General features: G+C 33.2%; 1 protein-coding gene across 5 annotated transcripts in view; it reads left to right on the top strand.

Moving 5' to 3' along the window:
- Positions 1–13,908, top strand: part of ITPRID2 (ITPR interacting domain containing 2) — a 128,887-nt gene that overhangs the window by 42,958 nt on the left and 72,021 nt on the right. For 3 of the 5 annotated variants that reach the window (XM_056794097.1, XM_056794098.1, XM_007494466.3), the window contains one exon: positions 8,122–8,274. The exons of the other annotated variants lie outside the window; for them this stretch is intronic. The gene's annotated coding sequence lies outside the window, so the exon portion shown is untranslated. The remainder of the gene's footprint in view (positions 1–8,121; positions 8,275–13,908) is intronic. 5 annotated transcript variants of the gene reach the window in all.

Below are 13,908 nucleotides of genomic sequence, written 5' to 3' on the forward strand. Positions count from 1 at the left end.
AATCTTTTTGCAGATGGAGGATATTTATATGAATAAGACCTAGATTCACATTTAGCCATCTCTATTCTTTTTGGAATTTCTTCTATTAAATTTCTAATATTGGTTTTTAACTTTATATTTGACCCTTTTATATAGTTATCTTTTTCTTTTTTTAGAAACTTCAAACAATTAAGCCACAAGCTCTAAAAATATCTGATAGGAAAATGTCTTTGTTTCTTTCTCTAGCTAATACCTTTTGTCAAATACAAGCCAATTTTCTTCAAGCTAAGACTATAAAATTAGGAAATTATATTTAAGGATTATCCAAATAATAAAAACAACTCATCATTTTAGCAAGTAGAACATATGCTATAAATTAGCAATGCTGTAATATTGCTTAACTGTCAATGTTCCAGAAACCACTAAGTTGTAAGCTATTATAAGATTATTTCCAATGCCTTGCCTTTATAAATAGGAGGGGGAAACCAAATTCTTCTTATTCTGCTATTATCACAGACTTTGAGGAAATAGTATTGGCTCCACTTGCTTACAGCTACAACTCAACAAGTATCAAGAGAAGCGGCATGGCCTCCTATTGAATGGGAGGGATAGTATTTTTTTTTAAAAAACCCTTACCTTCCATCTTGGAATCAATACTGTGTATTGGCTCCAAGGCAGAAGAGTGGTAAGGGCTAGGCAATGGGGGTTAAGTGACTTGCCCTGGGTCACACAGCAGGGAAGTGTCTGAGGCCAAATTTGAACCTAGGACCTCCCATCTTTAGGCCTGGCTCTCAATCCACTGAGCTACCCAGCTGCCCCCGGGGGGGGTTAGTATTTTGGTCAGGGAGGCTGGCAGTCAAAGCCCATCACATGCACTAGCTATATGACTCTGGGTAAGTCACAGCACCTCTGTGTCTCAGTACCTTGTCCATAAAACAAAGGACTGGAGGTCCTGTATGGTGTCTCTGAGCTCTAAACCTCTAACTCTTTGAAAATTGTTCTTTGGAATGAGAAGTGTAGAAAAAAGAAGTATTTGTATAATAAAATTTTTAAGAAGTATTGGCTATTTTAAATGTATAAAGAGTTTATTATGAGACTGCAACATTTTTAGCTGTCACAAAAGCTTTGCTTCTTAATTTTAAAGTGCAATTCATTTCAGCCTCATTACCTCACAAAGGCAAAACTGGATTATTGGATTATTCTCTGACAGCCTATTGGTTATCTTTCTTCTTTCTCTCTTCTTCCTCACCCCCCCCCCCATCATCCTGTAGACTTTTGCCATTGTATTATATTGAAAAGAATGCTGGTTCCAAAGGGAACTTGGATCCAAGTCCTAAAACTTGGATCACGTATTGTCTTACTTTGATTATTAGCAGTGCTTGCAGGCAAGTCATTTCTCCTTTCTGAATCTCAATTTCTTGATTCCTAAAATGCGGATGATGATAAAAGCTGAACTGCCAGCCTTAAAGGGTTATTGTAGGGAAAGTTATTTGTAATTTGTAAATACTGTAAAGTACCATTTCCTTCTACTGTAGCTAAGCTAATTTACTTCATATTCCTCCAACCTGACTTGCTGACTCTATGTTCTTTTATGTATTTTAAATACTCTTCCCTCTTTATGTTGCTATATAAAATCCCAGGCTTTCTTGGAGGATTTCTTCTTTATTGAAAACTTCATCCGAATAAGCCCACATTATCTTTTTCTTGCATATATTAGAAGCTTAATAAATATTTGGGTGAATAAATAATTAGCATCACACATTTATTCATACATTGCCTAAAAATACTTCTAATTGATTCAGATGTGTGTGCCCTTTGCACATAATTGTTTAATGAAATGAATATTACCTTTGATGACATTTAATTTTTAAAAAATTAAAAGATTTTAAATTTCAGAAGGGGATTGCTATGCAAAACTTCTTTTGTAAAGTGAAGAATGATTCATTTCCTAAAAGCAAAATACACATATAAAAATATCTACTTTAACTTAAAAATGAAGAGTTTATGACACCTTTGGTAAGAGTTGGGGGTATTGCATTTATTTAGATTACCTGTATTATAATTTGTAATATTTAGTTTAGTTTTGCACATTAAAGAGAAACATTTTCAATTGTTGTGTATATTTAAATAGAATTACTTATCAATTACTGAGAGGCAACAAGGCATAAGGATTTGAAGATGACCTTGGAGTTACGAACACTGGGCTTCAGTGATTACCTCTGGTACAATATTGGTTGTTGTTAATAAGTAGGCAAGTCATGTAACTTCTCAGTGTCCCTAGGCAACTCTGTAAAACTAAAGATTAGGGCAGTTAAGTGGCTTAGTGAATAGGAAGCCAGTCCTGGAGTTGGGAGGAACTGGTTTCAAATCTGGCTTCTGATACTTTTTAGTTGTGTGATTGTGGGCAAGTTGCTTAACCACATTTGCCCGGGCTGTACCACTTTTCTGAATTAGAATTGATACTGACTATCAGTTCTAAGATAAGGGTTTAAAAACTAAGAAATAAATAAAATAAGACTAAACATTATGGACAAGATGTTTACTTGTACTAGGAGAGGAAACTCCTCATCAGGAATATCCTACATTGATGAAATTTCAGGTTCTATATAGATATATTACTTTAATGGGACCTATATTCACACCCATTTAAGTAATATATATGTATATATATAATAAGTAATTATTTTTCTCATTATCTCATATATTATTACATATAATATATAACTATATTGTATTATAACATGTTATTGTTATATATTATTATACATAATTACTTATAATGCATATTATATCAATTAATATATAAATATATTACTTATATAGTATATTTTTAAATGTAAATTAATATATACTATAATTAATATAATGTATATTTTATTAATATTCTCTATAAATATCTTATATATTATGTCATGTATTAATATAATATATAAATATATTGGAATATAATGTGTTATGTATAATTACTTATGGTGCACATTTTATTAATATTTTATGTGAAATATTAATAAAATATATTTGTATATATAAATTAATAAAATAGTTTATAAGCAATTATAAGCAATGTGTATATATAAATGGAAACTGAATACACATATATAAATACTATGTCTTTTCATAAATAAATATTTACTTCAGGAAGTATAATCAGAAATATATCAACTTACTCCTCTCACTATATGGAAGGAAAAATCCCCTTCCCCTGTAGTACCACCTCAGGCTCAGGGAAATGGAAGGAGAGAACGTTCATCATTTAGCTTGGTTCCCATAAAGCACAGTCCCAGTTTCTGAAACTCACATCAGACGAGAATCCTCAACACCTGGCCTCTCAGGGCTTCCATGGAGGCCTGACTGGCTGCTTCACTCTTCCTGTGATATTTGCCTCCAAGGTGGTCATGGCTCAAACTCCCAGCCCTCCAGAGATCATTTCTTGTACCTGAAACTGGGGACAAACAACAGAGAAGAGAAACAAATTCCATGAGGCCCTGTAGTCAGAGAGGAGCTAAAAGACAGGGAGTTAGGCAAGGATTTTCCTTTTTCTGTCACCCCATATTGTCCCAGAAAAGGGTCGAGCTGAAAGATGGGTGGAAAAGGAAGATGATGTAAAAGGTGGAGGAAAAGGCAGGAATGGGTTTGGTCTTGTCAGTTTCGAAGCCAATCAGAGGAGGCTTCAATACCCCTGAGGTAGGGGATGGATGAACATCTGTCTAAATAAACTGGACATGCTCAAAGGCCTTTTCAAGGTTTACACCTTGAACCAGGCATACATATAGGTGTGTATATATGTCTTACACATATACATCTATAATATATGTATGATATATATGACAAGTGGGCCCTGTGTGTATATTGCTTTTCACACATAGTTCTTATTTGTCATTTATCTACATATCTATGTATATTGTGTATTTGTCATGAGACAAAAGAGGAAAATCAAGGGTTTTTTTTTCATTAGGAAGATGATAAACTTGAAGTTTTTCTGAGGACCTACTTAAATTAAGTTCTTTGAAATTTTTTATGGCTTTTGTTTGTTTTAAATAGTTGGGGGGGGGGGAAAGCCTTCTAGGTCTTTATCTTTCTCACATTTATTTGTTGATACATTTGTCCTTCAAGTGACACATTGACACACATACTAACTTTTTATGTGTGTGTACATGCCCCATCACCTTCTTTCTAGGAAGTTTAAAGCTGTTGGAATTTATGGGTGGTGTTGCATTATTTGTATTCTCTTCAGTACCTAGCACTGTGGTTTATTACTAGGTGCTGGATAAGTAACTTTTGAATAATGAATGGAATTGTACCATAAACTGAACAATTAATGGGTGTCTTGTTTCTTTAATCATATATTACATCATTATCTTAAAAAGCTTAATAATCATGGTAAGCATTTATATAATGCTTTTATATATAAAATCTGATTTTATCTATACAACAAGCCTGTGAATTGATACTATTCTTATCCTCATTTTAAAGCCAAGGAAACTGAGAATTGGAAAGGGTAAATGACTTAACTAAGGTCATCAAACAGCTAATAAATGTTCTTTCTCCCTTCGAGGCTAACACTTTATCCACCATGACAGACTACCTCCCTTAAGATAATTTCTCCTCTAGACAATTTTACAGTTATCTTAACTCCAAAAATATGCTTAATTTGTTTTTATTTATATAGTGCTTTAATTTTTTCATTGATTTCTTCAAAACTAATTTGTGATGTATGTGCTATTATCATCCCCATTTATTCTCAAATTGGTGAGTTACTGCCTAATAATTACCTTATCAGGAAATTCCTAAGAAAATTAGGTCTACTTCCCTCCAGTCTCCTTTACTAACTCTTAGGACTTTTTTTTAAATTTTGCTTTTCTCACATACCTTTCCACCACAAAATTTCTAGCTCCTTTTAAATTTATCTTTCCTTATTGATTTTAAACTACTAAAAATAAGAATTATGGGGCAGCTGGGTGGCTCAGTGGATTGAGAGTCAGGCCCAGAGACGGGGGGGGGGGGGGTGTCCTAGGTTCAAATCTGGCCTCAGACACTTCCTAGCTGTGTGACCCTGGGCAAGTCACTTAACCCCCATTGCCTAGCCTTTGCCACTCTTCTGCCTTGGAGCCAATACACAATATTGACTCCAAGACAGAAGGTAAGGGTTTAAAAAAAAAAGTAGGACTTATATTTTACATTTGTATTTGTATTTCTAGCACTTCATACAATGTTCAGTATAAATAAATGCTCTGTCTGAGAGGTTCAAGTAATATCAATAACATAGAGAGTACATTTCTGAGAGGCAATGAGTAAAAAGACTTGAACTTGAATCCACAGAACCTATTTTTGAATCCACCCTCTACCATTTTGCTATCTGTATTTCCTTGGGCAAATTGTTTATCTCTTGGGACCTTGAATTCCTCATTTCTAAAATGAGAGGATTATTAAAAACACTAGGAAGCATAGTAATAGATGGATCTTTTCTTAAAATAGCAAATATTATCTACCTAGAATCAAGAGCAAATATTATCTGAAATGGGGATTAACTATAAGCCTTACCAGTAAAATCAAAGGTGAAGCAAGGATGTCCGTTATCACGAGTATTATTCAATATTGTACTATAAATGTTAGCCATAGCATTAAAATAAGAAATAGAAATTGAGGGAATAAGCATTGGCAACAAAGAAACTAAATTATAAAGTTTTTTTCAGATGACATGATTGTATACTCATAACACCCTAGAGTTAACTAAAAATCTAGGTAAAATAGTAAACAATTTTAGCAAAGTTGCAAAATATAAAATAGAACCACATACGTCATCAATATTTTTGTATATTACGAACAAAATCCAGAAGGAAGAGATAGAAAGAGAAATTACATTTCAAATAACTCTAGACATTATAAAATAATTGGGAATCCATTTGCTAAAACATATACAAGAGCTATATGAACACAATTAGAAAATGTTCTTCCTACAAATTAATGGCAGATTTAAATAATAGGAGAAATACTAATTTATCGTGGGTAAGATGAGCTAACATAATAAAGAGACGATAATTAATGACATACTAACAAACTACCACAGTTACTTCACAGAGCTAGAATAAAAATAACAAAATTCATATGAAGGAACAAGAGGTCAAGACTATCAAGGAAATCTGTTTTTTGTTGTTTTTTTTTTAATATGAAGGAAGTGGCCTAGCAGTACCAGATCTCAAACTATATTATGAAACAGTACTCATCAAAATAATTTGATACTGGATAAGATGTAGGATGATTGATCAATGGAATAGATAAGGTACACAATATACACAAGTAAATGAGCATTGTAGCCAAATGTTTGGTAACCCAAAGTTCCCAGGACAGGAACTCACTATTTGACAAAAACTTCCAAGAAAACTGGAAAGTAGTCTGATGGCATAGTCCAACATCTCACATCATATATTATGATATGTTCAAAATGTTCGCATATTTTAGGTATAAGTGGCATAAGCAAATTATGGATGCTTGGAAAAAATTAATTGTCACATTTTTTCTTTTCCTTTTCTTGCTTTTTTTCAGAACATAGCTAATGTAGAAATGTGTTTGGTATGATTTTATATGTATCATGGGTATCATATTTCTTGATTTTTTAGTGGGTGGGAACAGGGGTGAAGGATAAAGAGAATTTGGAATGAAAAATTAAATTAAAACAAAATAAAATAAAATAAGGAGGTCAGATTACATAATCTCTAAGGTCCATTCCAACTCTAAATCTATGATCTATAATTTGTAGCCAATGCTTTTGACTCTAAGTGTAGCAATCTGTCTACTACGTCCTACTTCCCATATTAACATTAATTAAAATTTTTAATTCACAGATATCATAATTTCTCTTTGATATTAATTGCTTAATATTAATTGAATGTGAGGGTTTTCAGTGGAGTTTAGTTTTGCCAACTTGCAGAGTTAAACTAAAAGCTCTGGCAGGAAGGGGGTTGTCAATTTTCCATTGACAAACTATGGCTCTTATGATCCATTCAGACTGACAAAATGTTTTTATATTGAGAAATGAGTCAAAACAATCTAATGGATAAAACAGTATTCTAAAAAATTTTTTTAATAGAATTGGCAGTTAAATTTAAGTACTATTCAGTTAAAAGTATCAGCTGTCTGTTTTATTGGTTTCTCTGAATTGAGTAAGACTTACTGGTTTGATGCTTTGCCTGATATGTCCATTTCCATTTACAAATGAATCAGCCTCCAAAAGAACTAGTTTCTAGAATGAACCAGGCAGAAATTTCTTAACTAAGTATAGTTTAATTACATGGCATTTTAGTCCTTACAAAGGTGTTTGTCAGACATGAGTTTTGTCCACTGTTTTGCACATTCCATTAAAAATCTGCCTGAGCAAATATCTGAACAATATTATTCTAAAATTATTACTACATAGGAAAATCATGTCATTCTGTTGTAGTATTTAAAGTAATACATAAATGTGGGACTAGTTTGTACTGATTTAGATATATGAGGACAAAAATATTACTTGTTTACCTTGGAATATTTTTTGAAAGTTTAATTTTCAAAATAGACATTTTCTAATAATGAAAGGAAAATATAAGGAATTAAGACATTTGAATTAGATTGTAAATCAAAAAGTATCACATACTAATTTTATGAATCAACTGAGCCAAAATATTAGGTTTAAAATTTAACTGAAATATTTTACATATACATATGTAACATTTGCATATGTGTATATATACATATGTGTGTACAGATGCATCTCTCTCTATAAATAAGAATATATATGTATACCAAATTATATGAAGAAAGGGGATCTCAACCCCTTTTCATACCATTAAACTATGGCTCTCTCATTTGCTTTTAAATTTACAATGAACAGAAAAGCTAGCTAAAATTTAGGAAACGGACATTTGTTAAGGCCATATTCTGTGCTAGGTACTATGATAAGCACTGGAAATACAAATAAAAGCAAAAAATAAAGTGCTGGACCTTAAGGAGCTTATGTTCTAATTGGAGAAGACACATATAAAGGGGAACTAAAAATATGGGTCAAGCTAGTGATGCTGAGGCATAGTGAAGAAATCCAAAGTCAAAAAATGCTGTCTAGAGATGAGTGAAGTTAAGTGAGTATGGCTGATCTGGTTATTTCCTCAGGAAGAACTAATGAATTAAGTTCCAGTGAATCATAAGAGCCATGACAAGTGAGTCATCAAGATGAACGGATCTTCAAAGGAGAGAAGGCTGTTGAAGTGAAAATATCTTCCTGGGTGACAAAGCCTCTGATACAAAGAAGAGAAGTCTGGAGAGGTAAGGGCAGAGCTAGGGAGGCGTGAACTTGTAAAACAATACTTATAGGCTACCTTCTCCGTGCTCACCATTGTCAGGTATTGGGTTGGGAAGAATGTATATAATAAGCATAAAATGTGACCTTTGCTCTTGAGAAATTAAAACAGAAAACAATTAAGAACTAAAATGTTAAAGGAATATAAACTTCAAAGCTCTTTTTTTTTTTCAGAAATGATGGAAGACAAATGAATGGAAAGAAATTCATTTCTCATTTTTGGCTCCTTCTAATTAAAATTATAACACCTTAATTGATTTATAGATTTTGTGCCATATCTATCAAGCTACTAATGTATCATTTTATAAGTCTAGAAAAAAAGTTCTAACAAAATTCATCTGAAAAACAAAGGGTCAGAATCTCATAGAATTCTCTCCATCCTAACTTGCAACTCTTAGAATCTCTAAATTCCTTTCTCATTGGTCTCAAGTAGAAAGTACCTCCTCCAGGTTTCAGGTTTCCTTTACTTGGTTTCCCCAGCTGCTAATGCCTTCACCTGTTAAAGTAGCTTCTTGTAAAAATACTTCATATTTATATTGTTTATATCAATTTATATATATGTACATATATATAATGATATCTCCTTCATTAGAATTTGAGCTCCTTGATTTTAGGGACTATTCTTCCTTTTTCTCTCCCCTTTTCCCTTTAGCACAGTGTCTGATATATATATTTAGTACTTACTAAATGCTTATTGATTAAATGAAAAGAAAAAGTGAGAAGGAAGGAGACCTAATGCTATCAGATATTAAAATCTGCTACAAAAGAATTATCAAAATAATTCAATACTAGTTAAAAATGAGAAAACTTGATCAATGTAATAGATTGGGTGTAAGATCCAAAGTAATTGAATATTGATTAACAAATCCCCAAATACAAATTACTGATGAGATAAGGATTCACCATTTGACAAAAATTGCTAAAGAAGACAGACTGGAAGAAATTAGGTGTTTATTAAGACCTCACTCTATATACCACAATAAGTTACAAATGGATATATATAGCTTATAATATTCAAAAGGTAATATAATTGACTAGGGGAGAATGGAAGGAGATCTTTCATAATCACATACCAGGGGGAAATTCTTTTTATTTTGTTTTTCATATGTGCATTCTCTCTCACCTGTAGGAAGGAAATTAGGAATACATTTATTAGGTTTGATGGGATAAGGAATTTTGTAAGGTTGTCGCAGAGTGGCTGAGGCAAGAAAGAGTTCTGTGCATGAATTTGGAACTTTTAAGAAGGGCAAGCAGAGTTCTTGGAGCTGTTGGGTCTCTGACTCCTGAAGAGACTGGCCAACTCAGCTCTTACTCTCTGGATAGAGCTCTGCTGGTGATAGGAAAGAAAGAGAACTCTTAATCCCTCTTGAGAGTTTTTCACTTTCCTCACTGTAGAAATATATCGTGATGAAGAACTTGGCAGGTCTGCTGCTGTGAGAGCTGTTTTGTGAAAGAAGGAAAGACCAGAAGACCCTGTTAGCCTTTGTCTCTGAGGGAAACCCCTAGAGTCACACCCAGCTTTATTGAGATCAGCCATTTTGCTCACTATAAATATAACTCTGGAGATTACTTTAATGACTAGATAATTAAGGATTTAGTTAGCTTAGCATAGATAGTTTGGGAGTTCTAGCAAGAGTTAAGGAGCCATCATATAGCTAAGGCGAATTCCTGAGATTCAATGACTGGCTTGCAGCGAAATGTGGTTGGGTGGAGTGATCTAGATTCTTTAGTGTTAAGGAACCCTTTTATATATCCTTAAACCTTTAAGTTTTATAAATAAAAGTTATAAGTTTTTATAAGAAAGATCTCCAGACCAATTTGTGCACTGAGCCCTGAGGGAAACTGAATACTTTGTGATCATCCAGCAAAGTATATAAAACAGTATCCTCCTTAATAACATCCTTTATTACCCCAATATTACACACCTCCACATTTCACTTTTTAAATATTTCATTTTTTACTAATTTTGTGAAAGAAAACAACTTTAATATTCATCTTTTTAAAAATTTAGCTCCAAATTCTCCCTATATTCTTCCCCTCCTCCATCCCTCAGATGGAAATTTTATATGGAATACAGATGTGTGAAGATGCAAAACATATTCCCATTTAAGTATGTTGTAAAAGAAAATAGACCAAAAAAAAAAAACTAAAATAAAGAAACTAAAAAATAGTATGCTTCCATCTACTTTCAAACTTCATCAGTTCTTTCTCTGGAAGAGAACAACATTTTTCATCTTAAGTCCTTTGGAATTCTTTTAGATTATATTGCTGAGAATAACTAAGTCAATCAGTTGATCATCATACAAGATTGCTATTACCATGTACAATGTTCTCCTGGTTCTGCTTACTTTACTCTGCATCATTTCATATAAGTCTCCATTTTTTCCCTAAAATCATTCTGCTCATCATTATACTACAATAGTGTTCTATTACAATCATACACAACTTGTTCAGTCATTCTCCAATTGATGGTTATCTCCTCAGTTTCCAATTCTTTGCCACCACAAAGAGTTGCTATGAATGTTTTTGTATAAATAAGTCTTTTCTCCTTTTTCCTTGAACTCTTTGGAGATATGTACCTAGTAATAGTCCTGTTCAAAAGGTTTGCACAGTTTTTATAGCCTTTTCAGCATAGTTCCAAATTACTATCCAGAATATTTGGATCAATTCATAACTCCACCAATTGTAACAGTCCACACCTGTGTATGCACAAGGGAAATAATTAATCTGTAACGATTGTCTTAGAGAGCACATACTCAGTCCTGCGCATGGCAAGAAAAGCACTAACCTTTGATACCAACATTCCTAAAGATTTAGGTGAGAACTCAGGTTTCTTTGTTCTCGCCAGGCCCCTACCTTGTCGAAATTTACATCTAAACCAATGGCAGTCCACTGTGTATTCATTAATATGTATTATGTACATTTGCATCTCAATGCCAATAAATATGAGGGACCACAGAAAGCCAACCCTTACCTTATCACCTTTTGCCTGTGACTGTCTTTCCTGGAGCTTGGCCTTTGGCAAAGCTCAGTTTTAACTTCCTCTCTCTCTCTCTCTCTCTCTCTCTCTCTCTCTCTCTCTCTCTCTCTCTCTCTCTCTCTCTCTCTCTCTATGAAAGACCTTTACTTCTTAATCTCCTATCCTCAAATGGTCCGTGCTTAGAGTACCAGCTCTAAGGGACCGGTGGTTTCTTTCTTAATCTCCTCTCCTGAAGCCGGTCCGTACTTAAAGCACAGGCTTTAAGGGACTGGTGGATTTTCCCTCCACTGATCTCTGAACTCATTCCTGATACCCATGGTGTTGTTTTAAAGTCACCTCACTGTCTCATGTCCTTGTGAAGTGAGGGGCTGAGCTAGATCTGTGCCACTAGATTCCCTCAGGATTCGGTGTCTGACTCATTTCCTACCATCCCCCCTGGCTTTAGTTCCTTTCCCCCAAGGGATAATCTTCTAGCTTTCCTTTCTTGTGGGGGTTGCTGGCTGTCTCCCACACCAATTATTTATTATTGTCCCAGTTTTCCCATATTGATTCCAATTTCCTTTTCTGTCATATTAGCCAACCTTATTGGAGTGAGGTGGTATCTCAGAGTTGTTTTAATTTTCATTTTTCGAATAAATAGTGGTTTAGAACTGGTTTTTCATATGATTATAGATAGCTTTGATTTCATCATTTGAAAACCTTATTTTCTAGAACCATTTATCAATTGGAAAATGACTTTTCTTCTCAGAAATTTGACTCACTTCTCTATATGTTTGAGAAACTTGTAAAATTTTTTCCACAGACTTGTGCTTTTTTTCTAATGTTGGTTGTATAGGTTTTGTTTGTGCAAAATCTTTTAAATTTAATATAATCAAAATTTTCCATTTTATATTTTGTAATTCTCTCTTATTTGTCCATAAATTCTTCCATTATCCATAGATCTGATAACTATTCTATGCTCCCCTAATTTACTTGTGGAAGTAGCCTTTATGTACTTATATAAATCATGCATCCATTTTGGCCTTATCTTGGTATATGGTATAAGCTATTAGTCTATATCTAGCTTCTGTTTTCCAATTTTCCTAAGAGTTTTTGTCAAATGGGGAGTTCTTGTCCAAAAGCTTGGATTGAGGCAGCTAGAGAATACCAGGGCCAAAGCTGGTGAGGACCTGGGCTCAAATCTGGACTCAGACAGTTCCTATGTGACCTTGATTAAATCAATTAACCCTAATTGCTTAGCCCTTGCTCTTATAGCTTAGAGTTGTTACTAAAACAAAGACAAAAATAAGGGATTAAAATAAAAATAAAAAACCTTAGATTTGGGACCACACTAGATTGGTGGCCATTTACTACAGTGTATTGTGAACCTAATCCACTCTATTGATCCACCACTCTATTTGTTAGCCAGCATCAGATCAGTTGTTTGTTTTTTTCATGATTATTGCTTTATCATACAGCTTGAGATCTGGTATGACTAGATTACCTTCCTTTTCATTTTTTTCTTATTAATTCTCTTGACTTTTTGTACTTCCAGATGAATTTTATTATTTTTTTCTAGCTTTATAAGATAATTTTGGCAGTTTAGCCGGTATGGCACTGAATAGCCAAATTAAAGTTAGAATTGTCATTTTTATCATATTGATTTGGCAATTGATATTTTTCCAGTTGCTTAGATCTGACTTTATTTGTGTAAAAAGTGTTTTAAACTTGTTTTCATATAGTTCTTGAGTTTGTCCAGGTAGACTCTTAAGTATTTTATATTGTCTATAATTACTTTAAATTGAATTTCTCTTTCTCTCTTTTATTGTTGGACTTTGTTGGTAACATAGAAATGCTGATGATTTATGTAAATTTATTTTATATCTTGCAACTTTGCTAAAACTGTTACTTATTTCACCTAGTTCTTTAAGTTGATTCTTTAAGTATGCCATCATATCATCTGCAGTGATAACTTAGTTTTCTCATTGCCTATTCTAATTCCATCAATTTATTTTTCTTTTCTTACTGCAATAGCTAGCATTTCTAGTATCATAATGAATAATTGTGCTTATAATAGATACTTTTGCTTCATCTCCGATCTTTTTGGGAAGACTTCTAGATTATCCCTTTAACAGATAATGCTTGTCAATAATTTTATTTAAATATTATTTATTATTTTAAGGAAAGGTCCATTTATTTTTATGCTCTATGTTTTTAAAAGGACTGAGTGTTATATTTTTTCAAAAACTTTTTCTGGATCTATTGAGATAATGATATGATTTATGTTGGTTTTGTTATTGAGATGATCAATTATGCCAAAATCTTGCCTAATATTGAAACACCTCTGCATTCTAGGTATGAATCCCATGTAGTCATATTGTATGATCCTTGTGATATAGTGCAGTAATCTCCTTTCTAGTATTTTATTAAATTATTTTTTTATTTTTAAAAAATTTTAAAAACCCTTACCTTCTGTGTATTGGCTCCAAGGCAGAAGAGCAGTAAAGGCTAGGCAATGGGGGTCAAGTGACCAGGGTCACACAGCTGGGAAGTGTCTGAGGCTAGATTTGAACCTAGGACCTCCAGTCTCTTGGCCTGGCCCTCAATTCACTGAGCTACCCAGATTCCCCCTTGTTTAAAA

The sequence above is a fragment of the Monodelphis domestica genome, chromosome 4 (assembly GCF_027887165.1).
Source record: "Monodelphis domestica isolate mMonDom1 chromosome 4, mMonDom1.pri, whole genome shotgun sequence".
Lineage (NCBI taxonomy): Eukaryota > Metazoa > Chordata > Mammalia > Didelphimorphia > Didelphidae > Monodelphis > Monodelphis domestica.